This window comes from Patagioenas fasciata, chromosome 2 (assembly GCF_037038585.1).
Source record: "Patagioenas fasciata isolate bPatFas1 chromosome 2, bPatFas1.hap1, whole genome shotgun sequence".
Lineage (NCBI taxonomy): Eukaryota > Metazoa > Chordata > Aves > Columbiformes > Columbidae > Patagioenas > Patagioenas fasciata.
This window is the reverse complement of record NC_092521.1, coordinates 115,098,333-115,122,709: the sequence shown is the minus strand read 5'-3', so window position 1 is coordinate 115,122,709 and position 24,377 is coordinate 115,098,333. Positions and strand designations below refer to the sequence as shown.

Here is a 24,377-nt window from a genome sequence, read left to right as displayed (position 1 = left end):
TATAGTTTTCTTAGTGGTGTTAGAAAAACAATATCAAAGTCAGTCAAATAGAACTAAAAAGATGGAGTGGCTGATACAACCAGCTTTCCTACCACTTGTAAATATAGCGAATCAGATTAAAAAAAATAAACAGGCAGTCCTCAGCCTTCTTTGGGAGAAATATGATTTGATAAAAATGTGTGTTTAATATTCAATTTGCAGCTCCATCCGAAGTGTGTAAACCTAGATGTCCTGTGGGAGTTTACAGCCCGCTCCAACTTTAACGCAGATAAAATGCTCCTCATAAACTGTCTGCCTGCTTTTATTTTCGAATTCGTATTTCTTTGGGAGAGGAGGAAGGTTTGGGCTGGACCCCTTGAGTTGTTCGTGTGTCCCCGGGGTGCTCAGCACCTGGGATGCTGAAGCCCTTCACCTGGGGCTGATTTCCGAGCTGCCGTGGGGAGCGGGCTCGGGAGGTGGATGCAACACCTGGCATGTTTCTCTCTCAGCACCACGGATTTTCCAAGTGCCTGGGAAGGCAGGAGGAGACCTGTGGCTGGGGACTGTGGCTGCTGGATGTCGGGGGGGAGGCTTGGTCTGCTCTCCCCACCTTCGCTCTGGCTTAGCTTGCCTGTAGTCCAGCCTGCGGCTTCTGTGCGTGATGGGTGGTGTCCCCACGCCGGGAGCCAGCGCTTTCCTTGGAGACTGTGGGGCTCTCCTGGAGTTTGTGGGGCTGCCCCGAGGAGGCAGAGCTGCCTGCTCCATGCAGGTCAGGGGACATCCGTTCCCTTCTTGGGCTTAGGGCTCAAAACACAGCTTGTGGGATCCATGGTGAGACCGGGGTGAGATAAAATTAACCCCGTATGAGGTGCATGGTAAGGTGCATTCAGAGTCATCATTTCATATTGTTCTTCAGTGGTAAGACTGAGATTTATTTCATTTAAGGCCCCATTCCACAACTCACTGAAATACTGAAAGGAATTTTAGCAACTTTAACCAGTCCAGGATTTAAATATTTAGTCTTACATATTGCTTTCCAGTCTCCTTAGTCAAACCATTGTTTTTCAGTTGTTTCCTTGCAGTGGGACACCTGGGCTTCTGATGTCGTTGATCACTGAATTATAACCTTCATCTCTGAAACTTCTTATGAAGCTATCTTAGGACTTAATCCTGGAAATGTACTTAGAAAAGAAAAAAATAATTATGGCTCAGTTCCCATGCAGTCATAATAGAGTGACATGTAGTTTGAACTGCTCTGGGTTCCAGGAATTTGGTAAGATACAAACTTTGCTTCTGTCATGAAACCAGCGTCGTGACTGCCATTGACTTCCATGGGGAGCAGCATGGGAATCCTTTTATTTTAATTGATATTTAAATATTCAGTCACAAACTGCTATAAAACTCTTCTGTTTTTCACAGCCATTTTTAATGCCTTCATAATGGATCACAACTCTCACTAGAAACCAAAATTGAAAACAGCACAATTTTGCTTAGAGAAATGCCAGACTTCTAAGTTGTTATGTGAACATTATTTTAAACTTCCTTTTCTGAATGTGTGTATCATGGACTAGTTTTTATCTTCAGAGACTTCTGGCTGAAGAGTTAGATAGAATGGACATTGGTATGTTTCAAACACTATGATGGGTACAGCATCACAGTGCCACTGCCAAAAAAACATGAATCTGGAATGCCTTAAGGGATTTTTCCCAACTTCATTCCCAACATTCATCCCAGTTTAGGTCAATGCCATGTTTTCTAAGTGTTGGTGAATGAAAAATATTTATGGTAGGATTTATTTAATATTTTCATTTTGATATGCATCAGCATCTTCTTCTTCTGACAGTCTCCCTGAGCTTAAAATATCTGTTCTAGGACACTGTTTTGTTTGCTGACATGAGACAGGTTAATGTTGCATATATAAGAGCAGAAAAAATGTTAAAGTCCCATTCTCAGCTTTGAACACTTTCTTTTGATTCTTCAGAGGATAGGAGGAGGTAGGTTGGTTTTGCCATTTAGATTCCCAAAGACCTTTTTCTTCAGCCATCTAACTTAAATCAGAATTAAAACCTTGCATATATTTCCTTTGGCACTACAAAATTATTTATATTTTTCTCTGAGAAATAACCTCAGTATGAAGGATACCAAAACATCTCAAGTAATGAAAATATTTCAAGGGACTATGATTTATTGCTACATTTCCCTTCAAGGCTCAAAACAGATGCTAAAAATAAGCCTACTCTTAAAAAACCCAACAATTATAAGTGAATAAGAACCTTGAGCGGTATACTGATTTTGGCTGGGATAGAGTTAATTTTCCTCATAGTAGCTTGTATAGGACTATGTTTTGGATTTGTGCTGAAAACAGTGTTGTTAATACAGGGATATTTTAGTTATTGTTGAGCAGTGCCTATATAGAGTCAAGGCTTTTTCTGGGAGTAGGCTAGGGTGCACAAGGAGTTGTGGGGGGACACAACCAGGACAGCTGGCCCCAGCTGACCGAAAGGATGTTTCATATCATGTGATGTTATGCTCAGTATATAGAGCTAGGGAAAGAAGAAGGAAGTAGTGGCGTTTGCGTTCCCAAGTAACCGTTAACATGTGATAGAGCCCTGCTGTCCTGGAGGTGTCTGAATTGTAGTGAATCGTTTTGCTTTGCTTGTGTGCACGTTTTTTGCTTTACCTGTTAGACTGTCTTTATCTCAGTGCATGAGTTTTCTCACTTTTAACCCTCCGATTTTCTTCTCCATCCCACTGCGGGGGAGAGGGTGGTGAGTGAGTGGCTGCATGGTGCTTAGTTCCTGGCTGGGGTTAAACCATGACAAGCAAAGCCATCAAAAATTCCACCAGGTATTCACAAGAGAGGGAGAAGGAGAGGGAGAGGGAGTGAAAGAAAGGATGTATGGCAGAACCTAGGAAGGAAGGAAGGAAGGAAGGAAGGAAGGAAGGAAGGAAGGAAGGAAGGAAATGAGGAAGGAAATGAGGAAAGGAAGAGAGAGAGAAGGAGAAGGAAAAAGGAAAGGAAGAGAGAGAGAAGGAGAAGGAAAAAGGAAAGGAAAGGAAAGGAAAGGAAAGGAAAGGAAAGGAAAGGAAAGGAAAGGAAAGGAAAGGAAAGGAAAGGAAAGGAAAGGAAAGGAAAGGAAAGGAAAGGAAAGGAAAGGAAAGGAAAAAGGGTGAGCTCTGTGCTCCATGGTGTTCTCGTTTGAACAGATTTCAGGTATTTAGCATTATTAGACAGAAGTCATTGCTGTACATGGGACCATTAACTGCAGGGGTGTTAAGAGCTTGTATGGAGAGGCAGAGTAGTTAATATAGAATAGCTTAACATAAATTTTTGTAATAGGTGAACCTCAGAGAAAGATTGTATTTCAGACTTCTTAAAAAAATGTCACTTTTAGACATAAATGTTTGACACAAAGGAAGACCAAGAGTTTTTTGTTTGAGTGTCTAAACATAATTTAGGCTGCTGCTTTTGTGTTTTCATTTGACCAGGCATTCTGTGTTGGATTTGCATCGCTTACTCTCAGAGTTGCTTAGGCTCATTGCAAAGTGAAGGCAGAACCTCAGCCCAGTACAAGAGCAGAGCAGAATCCATGTGGGCACAGTGCTGACTGCTGGATTTTTGCAGTGCCAGATAAGTCAGACTTACTTGCCAGGCTTCTGTGTAAGTGGGGTGCCTTGAGCTTGTGCTCGGCAGGGATGTGACGGGCATTCCTTATATCTGCTGGTCTCAGGCGTGGTCTGGCTGTATGCTGTATTTCCTTGTACAGATGCTTCTGGATTTCCAGGAATCTTGGCTGCTGTGGGAAACAAATAATAGAATCATAGAATTACAGAATAGTTTGGGTTGGAAGGGACCTTCCAAGGTCATCTAGTCCAACCCCCCTGCAATGAGCAGGGACATCTTCAACCAGATCAGATTGCTCAGAGCCCCGTCCAGCCTGGCCTTGAATGTCTCCAGGGATGGGGCATCTACCACCCCTCTGGGCAACCTTTGCCAGTGTTTTATCACTCTCATTGTACAAAATTTCTTCCTCATATCTAGCCTGAATCTCCTCTCCTTTAGTTTAAAACCATTACCCCCGTCCTGTCATAACAGGCCCTGCTAAAACATCTGTCTCCGTCTTTCTTATAGGCCCCTTTTAAGTACTGAAATGCTTCAATAAGGTCTCCTGGGAACCTTCTCCAGGCTGAACAACCTAAACTCTCTCAGCCTGTCCTCACAGCAGAGCTGTTCCAGCCCTCTGATCATCTTGATGGCCTCCTCTGGGCCCTCTCCAACAGTAGTTACTCCATCGTAGAAGGCCACTAGGTTGGTCAGGCAGGACATGCCCTTGCTGAAGCCATGCTGGCTGTGTGGAATCACAGGTCAGTCATTCTCCAGGTTCTCCTTTCTACCCTTTTTAAAACTGGGTGCCATGTTTCCCTTTTTCCAGTCACCAGGGACTTCACCCGACTGCCAGGAGAGTGGCTTGGCAACCCCATCAGCCAGTTCCCTCAGAAAAATCCTTGGCAGTCTGGTTGTGACAGCTCCCTGTCTTGCAGGATTAAACTTATTTTAACGTGGAATGTACATAAACAATGAGAAATTTAGAGGAGTCTACAGAAAATCTGTTATTTTGTTCAGCATGTATTTTGTTTTAGCAATAAAGAGAGCAGTGAAATTGCTTTTCCTTGGTTCTACTGGAGGAGTTGCAGAGGGCAGCAGTGTGGATATCTCAGGGTATCAAGCTGTAATTGAAAGGGAGAGCATTCAGAACTTAGCAACAGTTAATTCTTCTTCAAAATGTAAAGAGGTCTTGAAATTTAGGTGGATGTTAACTATAGTAAACACAAGCCATGAAGAAGCATGAAATGATCTCATTGAAAATCTGTTTTCCAGATTTCTGTCCCTTCAGGTTGGACAGTTTTCTTTTGCTCATTTTGGAGGTCAAGCAGAATCAGTTTCCAACCTGGAAACTGAGACATAAAGATGTGCAGATGTTGCAAACAACCTGATAACATTGCTCCTTTACCTGTTCCCTTCTGGATAGGTACATCCAGTCGAAACTTCCTCTTAAGAGGTCAGCAAAGAGTGTGAAGTTGGCTCATGTGACTACTACCATGTGATCCCAGTTTATTTCAAGGAATGGAATCAAAGGGGAGAGATGGAAGGAACTGAAAAGGGAAAAGGAGATTCCACTTAGAGTTTACAGTGCTTTCATTAATCTTTTTATTTTGTTTTACTTTCTTTTCTGGGTTTTTTTGTTGTGTGTTTTTTTTTTTTTTCCAGTTGGTATCTGGTACCACCTCTTTGTTTTCTAAAAACACGCAGGAGGCTTCTATTAATAAACACGTATTTCTTTTTGTTTCAGTGCCGGAGATGCCTGTGAGTGACTTAAAACTAAAGGGGACCATGGAGGGCAGGGGAAAAGAGGAAGATGTTTCACATTTCAGTGTTTTAGGAAATAAAAATTAGCAAATGCTAATAAATGTCCGTTCTTTCCCATTCTTTATTAAAATGCATGGGATGTGGATCAAATGACTTTATTCAGCACTCAGTATTTCAGCTACCTTGAAATGGGAGACTGCAGGCAGTTGGATAAATTTGCTGGAAAGTTGCCCAGTTTCACTGCTACTTATATAAGCTTGTCCATATCCTCTGGGGAATACTGTTTCGTAACATGTTCTATCAGGGTGACTATCCCTATATTCCCTTTAGTTCTGGGATGCCAGAAGTAGACAAGTGGTGGTGATGGTGACGATGATGATGGCTGCCTCTTTCTCTCTCTCCTTTCTGGGGTTAACGAAAGACAGTCATTAGGAACCTTTGCCAAATCAGGGTGCTACCTCTCTCTGCTTTGCTGTCATCCAAAAAGAACATGCAATGTACATTACTCACAATAAGCAGTTATGGCTGGGTTATAAATTATTTTGCAATAGCCATGTTTTTGGAATTGCCTAAATGATAGTTAAACTTGTTGTGGAGCCAGCATAATTAAGGATGTGTGACTGCCTTACTAGACCGCCTCCTTGTTGGGTTTCAAGAAACAAGCCATTACAGCTTGTTTATATGCTGGTATTTTATCTCATAGAATCACAGACTCATAGAATGTCCTGAGTTGGAAGGGACCTGCAAGGATCAGCGAGTCCAACTCCTGTCCCTGCATAGGATAACCCCAAAATTCACACCATCTCTGCAGATGTATGTTCAGCTCTTGACTGTGCTAAAGTCAAGATGGGAGCTGAGGTCTTGTCCTTACACCCACTTACATCAAAAGGAAATTCCGCAGAGTTTCACACCTTTGAGACCAGTTCTGTAAATTCGCCATTTGGGCAGGTGAGATCTATGTGAATTTGTAAGCACTTCAGACTGGTTTTTTTTGTCTTTGTCATGGTGGTGGCACTGGGAAACATCTGCTTGTGGAGGCAGACCCTTTCTCTTATGAATGCACATGCAAATTCCTTTTTGGAACCTGCAAATGACCACGTGTTGGGGTGCACCTACATGGACTCCACTTTACTGCTGCATCCTTTTGCCTGGGTTACTTAATGCAGAACTGTGAAGTTGTGCTCTCAAAAGTCTGTACCAGCAGGTAGCAATCCAGCTTCATTATCTGCTGTCCCACTTTTATACCAAGAATTGCCCTCAGCTTGGCAATAAACCCTTGTGATTGGGTACTAAGTCTGGTGATGCTAGTTATTTGCATTTTACAGTGCTTGTTGAGGGTTGGAATACCCCGAGGACTCCTTGTGAGGCTTGGAGAGACAAGGACAATGCATCTTATGGTACATTTCAGAGTAGAAAAAAAAAAACCTGTTTGGGTATTTATGACCCAAAGAGGCATTTAGCATGAAGGCCCTCTCAGGCAGAGCAGAGAGATGCTCTCCTGACAGAATGAGACCTACAGTGGAGCAAATCTGTTGAGAGTAATGTGAAGAAGAGGCTGGGAAGTGGCTTGGATAATGACAATGGTCACTGACCTGAGGTGGCACAGGTCAGCTAGTGGGGTTGTATAGCAGTCACGTATGTTATCTTAATTCCTTGCTGTCTCCTTAACTGGTAGAGTCCATTCCTTTTCCTTGAGAAGTCCCTTTTGTTTCTTGCCTGAAACCCACTAAGCTGGGTAGAGGAAATTCTGTTGTGTTGCACTTTCAAAACTGTCACTAATCCAGCCTTTCACTGTAAAATTAACATGAAACAGTGATTGCTTGAAGATAAGGACCTGACCTAAAAATCCCACATCCACATAATATAAAATGATCTTCAGATGCTGATGGTTGTTACTTACTCAGGCTGCTACCCTGGAATGATTTATACGTGTGTCTGTTGGTCAGACTGGGGTGTTGTATGTAAAATGCCTGTTTAAGAATAGAGTTATAGGTTGGATGAAATTAGAGGAGCATCTCTTGGCTTCTTTTCATCACACATGTAAGAGGAGATTCCTTTCTCATGATTTACAAGGTTGAGTGAGCGAGAATAAAGTGGCAGGTGTCATTCTGAATGTGTGAGACTGCACTGCCAGAGCTGGTCGTTCATGTGGCTTTTGCACATGCTCTGGGAGCTGCTGTTAAGTCAATATTTACTTCTCAGGGAGTAAATGCCAGAGTTGTGTCTGAGAGCTGCTACTGCTGCATCAATGAAAGAGTTATTTGCTATGTCATCAAGCATCCTACAGTGCAGATTCTCAGAGTTTTAGAAGCATGGTGATTATGAGCTTGTGGTAAGTAGCTGGAAACACAAAAGGTGTTTTTCAGCAACTCAGTACAGCTTTCCAGATCATCTGTTTACAAAATGTTGTGCAGTGGCTCTCTAACATTTCACAAACAGCTTGTTAAGTGTTTCTCCTTCAGAATCTTCACCATCAAGAAGGCATATGTCAGTTGGCATCACTGAACATTTGGTTAGAAGTTTTATTTTGCTGGGGGAGGATGATGGGCTCCTGCAGCCATTTAAATTAGCAGCCTTTACATACAGACTACATTTGGTCTGGGTAGGACTCGCAACAGAAAGCAGTGGGCTTCACTGAAGATAACAAAGATCTGACATGAGGTAGGGTGTGTAAGACAGTTTCAATATGGTTTTGTCAGAATGCTGAAGAATGCTTTAAATATCCTCTTTTTTTTTTGGTATCAGATCACCATTACCTTCCTGGGGTAGCATTTATGCAGAAAGTTTCTCTGTCAAGGGCGGGAGCAGACAATCCGCAGGCGTACATGTGTGCCGCAGTGGCATGTTGCTGCTGGGCACGCCTGCCATGCATTGGAGTTTATGCACAAAAGCATTACTCCTCTCTTCTCTCCTTTCTGCAGAAGGTGGCCACCACTTTGCAGGTCTGCGGGGGGGTAAGCTGGGGGTTATGCAGTATTTAAGCTCTGCCTATGTTTCATGGGAGGCTTAAAATCCTTCTGGGAAAGAGGCTGTTAGTGTGAGGCTGCCTATGTCTTCTCCCTCTGCCTATAAAGCCAGGTGGAGCATAACCTTCTTGGAAGCTGGAGACTTCTGTGGAGTTCAGGGTACTGAGGTCTGTACCTCCCTGATGGGCCTTGGCTGCGTTCCTATGAGAATAGGAGCACTTGGCCTGCAGAAAGGATGCTAACCCATTTTTCACGCTGGCGTCGTCTCCACTGAAGGAATCAGTGGGGAAAAGCACAACTCTTAATGACTACCGATTATAAATAATTAGGAGTCATTCAACACTTAGCCTAACATATTTAGGTTGTGATGTGTTTTGCATTTATTAAGTATTGGATGCTCTCCTGTGGCTTGGTGTCTTTGCTTAGTATCTCTCACCGGTTCCTTGTGTAAACACTGGGGGTTAGATGAGAAGATGGGCCCCTGGTTTGAATGCCTCAGCATCCCATGGAGGTCGGCTGCCCTGCGAGCCTCTTCTGTGCCGTGTTTTGCTATAGAACAACTGATCAGAAAGTGTTTAATTTTATCTTGAGTGCTTGTGTTTAGCTTAGCTGGATTTTGCATAGAGTGAGAATTATTAGTCTATAGGTGTTGCACAGCAGAGAGCTTAGATAATTCAAACAACATGCATTGTGCAAGCACATAACACACTGAAATGTAGAAAAGCCAAGGATTTTTCATTTGTAGCGTAGGGTCCAGTAAAGATCAACCAGCCCATATTGCAGGCATGGTGCACCAACCATGCTCGTTTGTTTGCACAACCATGTTTGAGTATATTTTTTCTTCTTTGCAGATCATGTAACAAAATGGTAACAGATGAATCTAATAAATATTCCGCCAAGAACTTCCTGTGCTGTTTACTGTAAAATAAAACTAAAATTTGTAGCATATGTTAGTTTTTCAGGAAAAAAAAAAGAAACAGAAACACCTCAGAGGCTAGATTTTAGCATTTATGTGTACCAAAGAGAATTTTTAACAGATAAATTCACCCCCCCCAAATTAAAAAAATCTGGATTTGCACTTCAGAAATGGTTTTGTCTTCATCCAGTTCATGAATGTGAAGCTGAGGTGAAACTACACAGTTAAACTGTCATGTGACAAAGGCAATGTATAACCTCTTTAAAGTCCATATAAATCAAACCTTTAACCTACTGCTTTTAAAAGGGAATGCCTAGAGGATGCCTTTGTATAACACTTTTTTTTTTTTTGTATTCCATTTAAATGTAGATTTAAGGCCTTTAGTATAGTGGTGCATCTTTTGCAATGAAATGTTAATCAGGACTCTTTTGTAGCAACTCAGTTGGAAGATAAAATATTTAGTGCTGTTGTATATTGAGCTCACATTCTTACACACACAGGCTCCCTCTCCCTTTCCCTCTTTTCTCTTCATATTTTTTCCCCCTATCAGAGTTGCAAGGAAAGATTTTAGTTAATATTTGAGGAGCCGATCTGTGCTTTCCATTACTGATAACCTCGGTTACATTTTTAGCAGACTGCTAGTGGAGAAGTGTAGGACTTGGGTGACTGTATGTAGTTAATGTCCAAGATGTGTCCCTTTCCCCATTTATCCTGTGTTTGTGAGTAGAAAACAACAAATTTCGCTATCTCTAGCTAAGTTTCTTTGCTGAGCAAATTTGAGGTATTATTGGAGATCTGGGCTTCTGTTTGCATTGATTACAGCAATTCTCAAGCAGTAAATACAGCTGCATTGCACAGTCACATAGATTCATTGGATTTTCTTGTAATGCTATGAACAAAATACCATAACATTCAAGGTATGTCCTGAAGCACACACACCTGCTACTAGGAATTGTGTTATTAAAGTGTTTAAATCTAAGTGTAAGCATAGACTGCTCACAGGTTGAGGGTTTAAATAATCAGTTTAGTTACTTACTAAATCTCTCTTTTCAAAGTTTGTATCTTTTGAATGAAGAAGAATGGAAAGTAGATTTTGTTCTTACTAATGTCCCATTATAATGAGCCTAAGCTGATTTCCTCTGGTGTAATAGATCAGAGTTTCGTCCAAGATTAATCCTTGTTTCACAGAAGCAATGTTTTGTTTAAAGTATGATTGTTAATTTTTGTCAGATTTTTCTTGTTGATTTCTTGATCATTCTGGATTATTTTCTTGACTACTTTGATTTTGTACTGCTTGATAAAAGCCATAATGATAGGGATATTGTAACATTAGACTAAGAGATTTCCACAAAACCTTAGACTTCAAAATACAGGAATGATCTTCCTTGATGTAAGGCTTTACATCAGCTGTGTCTCTTGTGTATCTTTTTAGTTTTTTAAAGGAACGTGGTAATAAAAGAGGTCAGGAGTCAGTCTGTCACAGAATGGCAATGTGAGATTAAGGGCCTTGGGGTCTGTTTTCAGTGAAGTCCAGAACACAGATTTGGATTGTGAGGATGAGAGAAGCAAGGGAGGTTGTCCAGTATTCATGCACTGTCAGGTTTTTAGCGTGGGATTATACCTCACATGATTTAAACTCTGCTTCCACAAAATTCAGCAAGAGTTTTCTGCAGCACGAACAGAGCTGCGTCAGTGCTCGCAGGCTGATGATCCTCCTCTTCAAACCTGGCAGTGGCCACTGCACTGGAAATACTCATCATGTGTTTATATTTATCCTCTTTTTAACACAGGTGAAAAAAACGCATCAAAATCCAACGGGGCTTGATAATGAATACTTTGACACCTCTCAAACTTTGTATTAGGTTCTTATCCTGAACACAACGTTTTCTTGCCAACTGCATTGAAGTATTTGCTGTAGGTGGATAATACTGTGCAAATGCAAACCAAGATGAAGGTTTGAAATCAAAAGACAGATTGCATCATTACACTTTGTGTGTAACACAACCCAAAACACTCGAGGATACCTCCTGTGGGGATGGTGATATTAAGGTATTCCATACTGGAAAACTGTGCCAGCCATATTCAGTCAATCTCATGGTATTCACTATATTATGCTGGCAAGTTAAAACCAAACTATTGCCGGTGTTTCGGTTTTGTATTTAGCAGGAAGCTAGTATAAATATTTTCTGATTTTTTTTTTTTTTCTTCCCAGTCTCTTCTAGTTCTGGAGGACTCACCAGGGGATCAGGAAAAACAAGTCCCTGGCAGTTGTATATGTGAACTATTTGTCCCCCAAAAGAATCACAGCCCATTGCTGTATAAGCTTCAGATTTTATTTTGTCCTGATGAGTCCCAACATTTTAGAAGAATCTGTGCTTTGCAGGCCTGTGAGGAGGAGGCGATATTTCTTGCTCCATTTCACTGAGAATTTTACTGGAAAGCGTGGACTGAACTTTGTCCGTCTGGTTATTCTAGGGCAGCTACAGCTCCATTTGTCAGTGACAAAAACCATTTTTAATGATATTTTCTTAGTTTTATAACAAGGAGACCTGAAAATAAAGTAGCAAGCTGTAACTCGTGGGAGCTGAAATTAGGCAGACTGTGCTGTTATGTCAAGGTATGGTAAAAGCCATTGTGCAAGAACACAGGAAAGATCAGCTTGGATGCCAACAGTGAGCTACTGGTATTAGCAGACTAGCTAAGATGGGTTTAGCATCTAAATAAGTGATAGCATGCCCTAGGAAGGCTTTATTATACAGAGAGTAATTTTTGTTCATGAAACTTCATGAGATAAGAGTCGCTGAAGTCACAAGTCAGCAGCAAGAACAATTGAACTCATTGATCGTAAGCCAGGGGGAAACTCCTTTCCCAGGACTGTGCTCCTTCAGATGCTTGGATCAGTTTTATCTTGGTGTCGGTTCACTGAGTGGCTCCTCTTGGTTTACATTGGTTTTGAGTGAGAGTGGAAACAAGTTTTTGTTGTTTAGCTCATAGAACTTTATATGGTTTCCCCTTTGGAAGTACTTTCTGAGACCTTCCCCAGGACTATTTGAGCATGAAGTGGATCCTTAAATTTTTTAAAAGCAGTCATGATTTGCTCTGGCTGTATTCAGCTCCACCCAGCCTCTCAGTCGCTCAGCACAGCTTTACAGAGCCTGTAAATGCTGTTCCTTAATTACTTCTGAGCAATAAAAGCAACTCTTAAACTAGGCAGATCTTCTTCAAAAATCACTGTTAAATATTAAACTGTTTGTTATGGTTTGAATGAGGCAGCTTTGTTTTGTAGGGAACATGAGCTGGGGACCAAACCAGTTGCAGTCTGGGTCTGATCAACTTGCTATGTGACTCAGGCCTTTAGTCTTTCAGTGCATTTATTTTTCTCTGTAAAGGGAGGATTATATATCTAACACTTAATCTTTTGTTTAGGAAGAGTTTCACATACAGTGGGTTGTTCGCCACATGTTTAAGATGGTACCTTGATGGGCGTGTGGCCCATTGTCCTCTTCCTGTAGGACTTTGCCTTTACTCTGAAGCCAGGTATCACACTGCTTCACCAGAAGAATGAGATCTTTTTCCTTTCCTTACGCACTCTTGCAAAAGGAGGAGGATAGGAGCTGGGACAATAAAACATTTTGCAGTGGTTTCCACTAGCTGCCTACAGGAGGGAGGATCTCTTTCCCCCCTGCCTGGAAGTGGAGGAGTGGGAAGCACAGGGTGGTGCGCAGGCTGCGTCCCCATGAAAGACCACTCTGAGCTCCTGCTGCTCGCCCCTCCCAGGCCTTTTGCCTCCACACTGTGTAGTCTCTGCGGTAACAGGCAGCAGATATTATAGCTGGAGGTGTTGGCAGAGGCAGCAGCATAAATCAAACTGGACTTGTTCAGAGCAGGGCTAGTGCTGTAGATGTTCCTTCTTCCTCGGCAAGGGAGGAGAAATGAGGACGGAACTATTGTGTGGTAAGAGTGGTGCAGGAGGTAGATCCTCTTCTAGGACAGCAGAGGTAGCAAGGGCTCCCAAGTTTGGACACCTTTGCAGCCAGGCAGCTGCTCCTCTGTTTCAGGAAGTGGAATGGACTCCTGCCAGCTGGTGGTGGCACCAGCCTAGTTCTGACCTGAGGGATTTGGGTCGGAGCTGTATTTGCTACCTACTTTGGTTCATCTTCTCTACCCGGTGCTTTGCAGTCCCTGCTGGATGCATGGATCAGTCCTGGACTGGGAGGACTGGGCTCCAGAGTGTTGGAAAATGAAGTGGTGAGTGGTGGAGAATGATAGATGAAGAAACAAGATTTCCCTACAGAGCAAGGGAAGTGACATCTAGGTTAAAAAAACCAGGAGGGTGAAGGGGAGAAGTATTTTTTTTTAATGGTGATGGGTGGAAGGTAAAACATCCAAAAGAAAGCGAAAAATAAGTGATGAGATACCTAGGAGAAAGAGAGCAAATGGGTGGAAGAAGTAAGACATAAGGTTACAAAGAAAAGAAAGATGAGCATGCAAGCGTTTTTTTTGGGAAAGAACATCTATGGTGATTCTTAAGCAAAACAGAAGAGAGAGTAGATTAACAGAACTGAGCTTGGAGAGAAACAAACAAAAAAATCCCCAAGTACGTAAAAACGTACAGGAGATAGACCTGTGTCTGAAGAAAAAAGGAGACAATTTAATGACAAACCAACAGGTTGTTGGTTTAACATATTGAATCCCAGCTTCCAGCCCTATACTCTTCCTGCCTCACAAACTCAGAGGTTCTTTCTGTCTGATTAATGAAGTAATTCAATACTGTGTGTGGAAAAGAGAGACAGCGTTTTTACACCTATAGAAAGAATGATGTCACATGTTTTGGTTAGAATGGTGAGAGTTACAAAAATAGTCTGTATGAGTGTTTTTAAGTTGGAGGAGATGGTGAGATCACAACTTGAGCTGAAATGCAGACATTCTGCCGAAGCAACCTCATACATAAGAAGTGGCCTGTAGTGGGTTATTTTTTTTCTTAAGGAAGCCAAACAAACCTGAAACAAAAATAACTTCTCCCCTGATTTTTTTTTTATGGCAATGCTTAGGCAGGCCCCAACCAATGACTCTCATGACAGGAAATCTCAGTTTTCAAGTATTTTGAGAGTCACTAGGGTTCTCATTATCCTAAGTCTACAAGTGATGAGTGATGTAGTGTGTAGTGGTAAACACGAAAGTACAGCAGGACTTACAAAAACAGCATAAATCAACTGTGTTGGCTTTTTGGTGGCAGAGCTCCCAGCGGAGTTGCCCAGCAGAAGATGACAGGAGCTGTGACTAGTGCCGGATGATGCCCTGCAGCTGAGAGGGGAGATGAGGCTGCAAAAGTGGGAGAGAAGAGAAGAGAAAAACAACCTGAGGACTTGCTGAATTGCCAGAATTTGGAACCTTAACTTACTGAGGGGCATAACATGGACCCAGTGCTGAAGATAATGTGCCTCTCTTCCCACCTTTTTTAGTGTAGTTTTCCTTTTTACATTGCACTGCAGGTCTGGTACTTCTCGTTCTTCTAAGTAGCTATTTCTCTTTGTATAAGCTGTGGCAAGACTGGCCTTTTCTATTTCTTTCTCCTGTCTTTACCTCCTCTTCAGTTTTCTTCCCTTCCTTCCTCAGTTTTCTTAGGTTACCCTTTTGTCCATCATCTTCTGTTCTCCAGGCTAAGTGTTTATCTTTGCCAGGTTCCTGTTGTTTCAGCTTCTCGCTCTCTTCATTTTTTGGTGTGTTCTCTTATGCTTATTGTGATTTTTCCACTCCCTCTCATTTTCCTTTCCATTTCTTCACTTTGCCCCATTTAAGACTTGCCTGCACTTCTGAGGTAAGTGTCTGCTTTGCCTCCTTCCCTGTCTTTGCTGCAGCCCTCCCCACCATTTTCTTTCTCATGGAGTTGTCCTACATGGTTTTCCTTACATCTCTCTCAGCCTGGTTGCTTATTTTGGATTGCTGCTTTGGCAGCATAACCTTACTTGGTTTCAGCAGGACTTGTCTCTGATGCTTTATTCACTGCTTGATATAATTGGAGCAGAATTTACTGCCTTCTATGTTCCTAGAGCTTTCTAGAGCTGTTCTTCAGCTCTGTCTTATTTACGGAAATGGCAATTCCAGTTTTCTTCAGGTGGGTTAGAGATCTATCAAAGGTTCCCTTTTTCTGCAACATACATAATGATATTTTAGTTTCCAGTGAGAATCTTGAGCACCGAGTTAATGAAGTGACTCTAGCAACAGTGCAGGAGGGAGAGAGTGAAATGGGCAACGTTTGTAGTAAATTTTTTAAAAAGCTGGAAGTATGTATATCAGATTTTCCTTCTATTCTTTCATCATCCCTAAATCCTTTATGCAACTGGCAAAATGAGAACTCCTTTTTTATATGTCTCTGTTCAAAAATTGGTTGGGACAAGATAAGGTGATGAATGGATGCCTCAGGGCTCTGATGAAAAGCTGTATTTATTATTTTTTAAAGTCTTCCCATTTAATGAAAAACAGGCACCACACTAGACTGAGCATGCCCTCAAGATATGCCAATGTACACAAAACACAGAAAAATCTGTGAATCACTTTGCATAAATGGTTGCAGATACTGGCCCTGCAGTTCTTCATAGACACATGATGGTGATGTTTACAAGCTGTGGGCATTGTGTGGCTTCAGACTTGGTTTAGAAATGAATGTGATCTAGATTTTATTGTGGCAAAGTTTGCAGTAAGCAAGCAGAATATGTTGGTGTCTTATGTTCATCTACTGATAGTGTGTGTACCCAGATAAAACTGTTTCTCTTTTTCTAAAAATTTACTTCAATGCCAAATGTTGATATCAAGGTAAGTGGAGTTCTTAAACAAAGTTCTAATAAGGCTTGTTAGACTTTGATTAGGCTTGTAAATACTGGTCAGCAATTCTGAGGTATTTTTCTCATGACGATGAAGGGGCTTCACTCTGACATGAGATGAAGATGCCACAAAGTTCGGAACTTGCGCAGGATGTGTTTAAAGGTGCAGTGAAAGAGTATTTTGAAACTGTAATTTCCCTTGCCTATACTCTGCCTTCTGCTCTGTTCTCATTGTCATTTATTTTGATGCATTAACCAGTTGTTATTTTCCAGATGAATCTGATGGGGAAATTGTTAATTCCTTTCCCAAAAGTGTCCTGCTTGTAAGAGTTGGCAAAAGCTAACAGAAATGTCCCCAAAAATAAAACAAGTGTTTCATTTAAGGTGTAGAAAGACTTTTCTCTCTTATTCCATTGCCATCCCAGAGACTGGTTCAGGCCATTTCAGCTGGGAAGCTGCTGGATGTGGTCTCAGGTGAAAATATGACTTATCAAACAGTTCATCTTATTGACATGTCACTATGTCAGGTGTCTGTAGGTACGGAAACGGCGAGAGGCACAGCAAAGAGCTATGTGGGAGCCAAAATGCCTGATGTGTGTGGAATCGTATGCTAATGAACAAGGCTGGTGGTGCTGAGCACCTTCTGTGTAGGACTGGTAGCGATGATGTGGTCTGTGTGGTTTATAAACAGAAATTATATATAACAAATGTGTCATGGTTCTTAAACTGTTACCACCAGATTCCTTTAACATGATGATGAACACAGTATAATTAACTAAAATGTGCATGAATCTAAATGTGGTGGCGTTTTTGGCTTTTTTTCTGTGGTGTAAATCTGCAAGAGAAAGTTCTCCACTATTTCTGTGTTCTCACATTTCTAGGAATGATACAGCTCTGCAGGAAAAGGCCACCGTTTTCTCTGACATACAAAACAAAACACGGAGACAGCTTCTCTGAACTGAAATTGGAGTATTTCTGGAAAGGTCACGCTGTAGTGTTTGGAGTACTTTCAAAGTACTTGTTCAGACTGATCATAAATTCAAGAAATAAAGGAGAAACCAGTTCCCTTTATTTTTGAATTTCAAGTTCTTCCCACAGCTACTCTCTGCAGACTGTATTAGGTGAGTGTGGGGAAGAACAGCCTTTGGTTTTCAGTGCAAAATGGGGAGTAACAACGTGCGTAACACCGTGAGTTACTAGTGAGGATTTGATATTTGGCTCTTTGTGCTTGTTAGCGTGCCTCTGGGAGGCAAGGAAGCTGAAGGCATGACTTCTGTGGAACCCATTGAAATCCTTTAACTTAATATTTCATAACATTTCATTAACCTGCCTAGACAGAATTGTATTTATAGTTTTCATTGCATGTGCTGCCTATCTGTACTCCTAACATTGTAAAACAGATGCTAGTGACTTCTCCATGCTGAAGTCTGTAAAATATGTGGGATTATTCACTGTCCTCTATGAACCTCTAATGGTGTGGAGAAGGTGGTACCTATGTGTATGTGGCGACCTGAGTGTGGCTAGTCATCTGTATTTAAATGGACAGGTCCATAAATATATTTTCTTGGTCCATACCAGATTATTTCCAGGAAACACGGGTGCAGCAGTGCTGACCAGCTGTGTCCTCACTGCTGCTTTGCTGACCGGTCGCATAATGACAGCTCCTTGCTTGCTTGAAGCTCCTAAAATGCATTAGGCACAGCTAAAAGATGCATGTAGTTATTCTTTCCTGGACAGGTAATTTTTGTAGTTGCTTTCATGACATTTTATGTAAACACTAAGAGTTGTTAGATTCTGAGGAAATCTCTGAGCAACCTCATAAGAAGTTTGAGGCACCCTGCTTTATTTTCCTTTGACATGAATGTTTTCTGGGAATGTGAGTACTTTTGTGGTTTTTAGTACTCTGAGGCAACTCTTTGGCCTGTATAAATCAAATATACATTCTTTGGCTGTTGCCTAGATGTTGTTTACTGTGTCAAGCACAAGACTTGCTGAAAACTTTGGCTTTTCAAGGATGAGGGTGCACATTTTGTCTTCACCCAAGAAGGTGGAAAGTTCTGTAAGTGGAAGAATAACAGCACAGATGTTAAATGAAGAAATGTTAAATGAACAGATAAAGATATGCATTTTCTTTTTGTTTTTCAATGTTAAAGATGTTATTTCAAATGGAGATCTAGCTGGATGATGCTGTTTTACCTTGGCATATGTTAATAGCTGCCCTGAACCCACTTATGCTCCTGTGCAAGAAGAGATTTAATGGTGCATAATCAACTTTTGCCAGATGCTTAACAGTGCAAAGCCTTTACCAATTTGTACAGGAAAGGGATAAAACAAAACATTTGGATTTTGGATACAACTACTCCATCTGACTTGAGAAAAATTGATGCAAGAGCAGTTGTCATAAAACGTAGACTGTTCTGAACTAATATTGACCCAGTGTAACAAGCTAGTGTGTGTCAGAATCAAAGACACAAGGTCACACAGAGTGAACACTGATCTTAAAGCGTTGCATTTGGACCAAGGTTTCTTTTGCTTTTTAGCTTGCCAAAAGGTCTGGGACTTAGTTCAATAACAACTTTTACTGCCACTACAGAGAGGAAGATTATTTTTTTTTAAATCACGTGGACTGTAGTAGTTTGAAGATGATGTTGCGTGTTTTGAGTGGGGTTCTGAGGAACTGCAACTGCTGGGGTGTGATTCCATCTCTGCCACCGACAGCGTAACCTCTCTGCCTTCCTGTGCACCACTCCAAACCCTGGGGTCTAGGGCCTGGCTGATGGTGGTTGTGTCCTTTGAAGGACACTGGATGTGAACGTCTGGAAGTGACTTACTGGGAAAAACTAGAGGTCTTGTGGAATATGGTACTGTTGGCGAGGGATACCAAGTGCTGAGACTTTGCTGTAGAAGGATGAATCGCTATCCCTCACCATTAAAGTGAAGTTCAATAATACATGAACTTCTGTATTCATAACCAGGTGATTTATTGTCCTGGAAAGCTGGTCCTGGCAGCTGACATGACAGTTACACTAAAATCATATTCTCTGGGTTGCTGTTTTGCTTCTTTTCATGCTAGAAAGTGAAAGGACATAAAGGAGAAAGAAGAGGAAGTAAAAAGGGGGAGTTTATGGGGTAGTACCAGTTAAAGCTCTTCCTCTCGAAGTCTTGTTCTCATGTCAGCCCAGGTACTGCAGTATCATGAGTTGGGAGTATAGTTATTCTAGCCAAGCTGCGGTTTCTTGCTTATTGGCATGCTTAGGAATGCTAGGAGTATTTTGACTTTTTTCCCTGTTGCTCAATTTCATTCACAAGAATTTCACATTTTTGCAGTTACTACTCAGACTTCAAAGAAGCAACACATCAAAGTGATGTCCTTATGGATATTGTGACACCAACCTTGCTCTTCCTTTAGCCTCAAATATTGTCTTTTTGATTCTGAGAAATGTTCATCTCTGCTAATGAGGGATAGCTGTCAGGGGCTTTAAAGAAGTCCTCTGTTGAACCCTGCCTCTCTCCTCTCTTGCCATCTAAGTTACAACTTCTAAGAAGAGTTCATATGCAATGGTGTGGTTTGGATCCTGAGAGCTAATGAAGGCCAGCAGCCTAGGGACTGCACAGATATGTTTTCTGTTACTGGACTGTCATGCCTTTATTTTGATGGGCTGCTGTAACCCTCCTTCTGCATCTGTTTTGGGCACTTCTTCTCTCACCCAGTTTCTTGCAGTGAGACATCCCAGTGCATGTTGTCCCTGGTCTGCTTGCATTCTGCCTTCTGCTAAGGACCTCGGTGGGTAGCTGGCCAGATATTTCCAGAAATTAATTCAAGAAAAGCACAAGTGGCTTAGCCAGGGCCCTTCCAAATGGTGTGTGGATACAGCTCAGTTGCTTTTGTTACCATCACAGATATGATGGTGGTCATCTATTTTGAAAGAAATATACTTATATGGAGAAGACGTCTTACTTAAAAACTGGAAGTAAAATATCAGCGATTGTAATATCTATGTTACAGAGTTGTGTGCAAGCCTGGTAAGACAGTGACCTTGTTTGTTTGTATCTATTCTAAGAGGAAAGAAACACTGTTAGGTTTGTAGGCTGCCAAGAGATGTATGGTACTGATGAAAACAAAGATGTTGTTGTGATGCTTTTGTGTTCAGTGATGTCTGGGCAGCTTGGCCATGGGAAGAGGAGGTATGGGCAATGGTTGGAACAGTGTGCTGCATGTTCTTGTTTTGGATGGATGGACAGACGGATGAAAAAGGTTGTTAATGAGAGAGCTTCAGGCTTGTCATTATTTAGTACATGCCTTTTACTGGGAAAATCGGGTGCTTCAGAGAAAGTAATTGTGATTGGTGTGGTGGCAACTTGGGAAATAGCAGAGTGGGAGGCTTTCAGAGGAAAGTACAATATTTATGCCAAGCTGCGATAACGAAGGCCTACGTTAAGATTAGATAAATGACTTCTCTCCGTAGTCCCACAGTACAGCCTCTTCTTGTGGTGCTGTTAGCAGAGCCCAATTAGTGTCAAATAACGAGTCTGTCAGAGTTGGGTGAATACATCAGACCCTTTTGTTCAGAATTACTGGCTTGTAGTTGTTGTTTTGGCCGTTTCCATACTCATCGAGCTGTACGTTGTTGTCACCAAGATAATGCTGGATGCCAGCATTGCGGCATGTCTTTCTTGCGTGCATGGTTCTTGGAGTCCATTTGTAGAGCATTTCAACATCACCTCCTTTACAGACTTCCCCACCAACCTTCTTGTCTTCCACCCCAGGCTTGCACTGCCAGTGCAGGCCAGCGCAGCACACAGAGCTGGGTAGCCCATGTGATTAGCAAGGATTTCCTTAGTGGTGTGTCACCCCACCCCCAGCATGCTGTTTCCATACTGAAGAGAAAGCTTTTTTTTTTCCCTATATTTGCATAAGCTGCCCCCAGATCCTGTTATCTCTCTACATCTGTTACTTTCCCATTCACTGCTGGGTTTCTGCCAGCTGGGTTTATCCTTAATATTAGCAAGATGTAACTGCTGAATCAGTTTTTACACATTTTTCTATGCAGATTTCTTTTTCCTTTTTCCCACCCTCTGTGTGCAAAATGGACAAATAGCATTACTACTAATCTGGACTTTTGCGTAGCTGCTTACATGTGCGGTCAGATTCACTATTTGAAACCAAGCTGAGGAGGTTGGGAAGGAAATGAAATCCCTCTGAGCCAGTTGTTGGAGCGGGTGGATAGTGCCGTGTTACTTTAAAAGCATGGAGAATGAAAACCTGCGACATTTTGTTTGTTAGCTTTGCTTAAAATTGCTACCAACTTTTCTTTCTGAGTGACTGTATTGCCTTCAGGATGGCACAGGAAAGGGTGGTAGGGCAGTGGAAAGGAATTATTTGCTTTCATGGTAGTGTTTTGTATTTTTTTCAGTAGTGACTTTTTGATAAATGAAAAAAAGCAAGTAAGAAAGGGGTGGCGAATAAAAGAAAAAAAGTGGAATAGGAGAAGGGGGGGAAGTAATCTTGGCGAGGAACAGGTAACGCAGGTATTCTTGTCAAGTTAAATTCAGTCTCTGCCAAAGTATTTTTGTGCTGGACACTGAGTTCCTCAAATGCTGATTGTGTAAAAATGAACAAATTTTTATAGGTTTAAGTAAGGCTCTGTTTTTACCTGTTAGCTCTTACAAAGCGATTCTGGTTATGCATGTGGTCAGAGAACTGATTTCCTATTCAATCTACATTAAGAGTAGGAAAAGTTTTGTTGTTAGTTCTCATAGAAGTCTTGATATGTTTACTAACAGGAAGAAATGTAACTCAGTTTAAAGAGAAAATAGATGCAAGCCATATGTACTGTGCACGGAAGGAAGCATCTAAAATCTGGTTTGAGTAAAGAACTGTTCTGTGATCTCTTTGTAGAGCTGAAGGGAGAAGTATTTTTTTGGTTAACAATTCCCTTGTCCCAATTTTGTTCTGTGGTTGATTTTCTCTCCAGATTTGTTAGCTGTTAAGAGATGGTAACAGTGGTTTAAAACTTATTATCCCTCAATGGTAAATACAGCCTCCCCCAAGTTTGAAATGAAATATTTTGGCAGTGCAAGTTAAAATTCAAAAAGATGAAAGCTAAACGTATACCAGCTATGCACAAATGCTTGAGAATTTTTCATGAATTACTAAGGTTACCCTTTGCCTTGTTTACAAACACCCACACTTAAAACAGTTCTTCTGAGGTTTTGTCTCCCAGAAATGGGCTGTTCCAAAGCCATCTTAAGTCAACTTCTACAAGTAAAGAAATCTAGGGGTTTTTTCCTGCTTCTTATTTCTACCCATGTTTCTCTAACACAGAGATTGTCCTGTCTGTGTAAGAAGAAAGACAGGATGTGATTTAATTACTCCACAGCTTTAATAACTCATCTGGGAACAGTGACAATTAATTGTACTGTACAGTTCATCAATCTTCACTGGATCCTGGATTTAAAAAAAAGGTGTTATCAGCAAGATAGGGTACATGTGCTTTTCCTTCTCCATGTGATTAGGAGACCGGGGTACCAGACCAGCCTCCAACTCAAGTGATGTTCCCCACTTGTTTTTGGAGGTAACAGTGATGCAAGTCCACACCACCAACAGATGGTATGTTTCTTCTTTACTTGGTACGTGACTTGCAGTTGATTTTCAAAAATGTGAGCATTTGTGCATGGTAACAAACTGAAAATACAAACTGTATATAATAGATCTGATGCAAAATACTCTGAAAACTTGGGTTCTCAGGCTCTTTAGACTGGGCATCCACAATTAGGGATACCAAATGGGTAGCCTCTGTAGGTAGTGGATAATACCAGCTCTTCACCTTGCAATAGTGTTCTAAAATACTTTTTGTTAATATTCATGAAGCACTCAGATATTATTGTGATGAGCACCAGAGAAAGCCCCAGAGGAAATTAATAATTCTATCTGGAGAGCTGGGCTTCAATGAAGCGCAGCACATGGAGTGGAGGGGCCACACGTTGAACTCCGAGAGGAGAACCAGGTAGTGACAAGATGCTCATTAAACACACTCTGTCCGCCTCGTGCACTGGATGAAGCAGGGATCCTGCAGAACAAAAACGGCATGTAACTTCATCTGCATCTTGAAGCAGATGGTGATTACACATGTAAGGTTGTAACTGATGGTGCATAGGCAACCTTAATTTTGCCACATCTTTCTTTTATGGGCTTGATGTTCCAATAAAATTATGCTTGCTTTCATTGTATTATTTGTGTCCTAATAGCTCTGTGTGTGCATGCGCGTGTAATGCTTGGTAAACAGTATATATATGATAGTTTTGTTTTACACTTTTGGCGAAATGCATACCTAGTCTCAAGTCATTACAAGTAAAACATTACAATTTGGAAAGAGGGAGCATAAATTAAGGACCTACTGCTACAGAGTAGGTAGCTGCAGTCACGTCCCAGACTTTCCTGACTGGTGCTCCTCAGATGAGTGGTTGCAGGACAGAGTCCTAGGTGATGAAGCACTGCTAGTTGATTTTCCTCTATCCCCCAAGCAGCAATATCCCCACATTTAGTCATATTGTTGACAGTCTGTGTGCTGTTACCTAATGATTTAGAAACCTACTCTTATTCCATTAAAATTTTAATTACAGACACCTTCTCAGTAATGAGACAACTTGCTGGGCCATAGGTATTTTATTGGTTTAAGGTGCAATTTGTTCCCAGCTTCCTTTGGGCCCACTCCTGCCGTTGTTTCCTGCTTGTAACTTCCACTGAAGTGAATAGGGGTTTTGTCTTGTGGAGGAGTTGAGGAGAAGGCCCTTTTGTCAGTAGAGTTACATAAGTCTGATGCTTCTACAACCATGCTTCTATTCTATAAAGATGACTGACTGATCCTATGCCACACTTCTAATTGCTAGCATTCATTAAGACAGTGCATGTGTAGTTTTCCAGTTTATGACAGGTTTTGTGATCAGTGCGGCAAAACAGACTCTCCATAGTAGGTCTTCATGTCCGCATGTAGTAATAGTTGACGCGTCTACTGGGTGTATGAAAGCATTCCTGTATTTTGTCTTCCTCAGTGGATGAGGGGGACTGTAGAAGACAACTGCTGGGTCCTCAGAAGAATACTCAACTGCTTTCAAACACTGTGGACCTCTTCATCATCCAGATAGAGCACCAGAATATGGTAGACTGACACATGGTTCTGTGCACTGTAGCACTAAGTTGTAAGATTATCCTGGAAACTTACTCTGAGCCACATCCCTAATCAGCAGCTAAGTTAGGAGCACAAAGCTGCTTGGAGTAGAAATGGACCTCCCTGGGAATTTCGTCCAGGTCATGGCTTTCTATCCTA

At 41.6% G+C, this 24,377-nt stretch overlaps 1 protein-coding gene across 7 annotated transcripts in view; it reads left to right on the top strand.

Moving 5' to 3' along the window:
• Window positions 1-24,377, top strand: part of GLI3 (GLI family zinc finger 3) — a 214,224-nt gene that overhangs the window by 27,848 nt on the left and 161,999 nt on the right. The gene's annotated exons all lie outside the window — the stretch shown is intronic.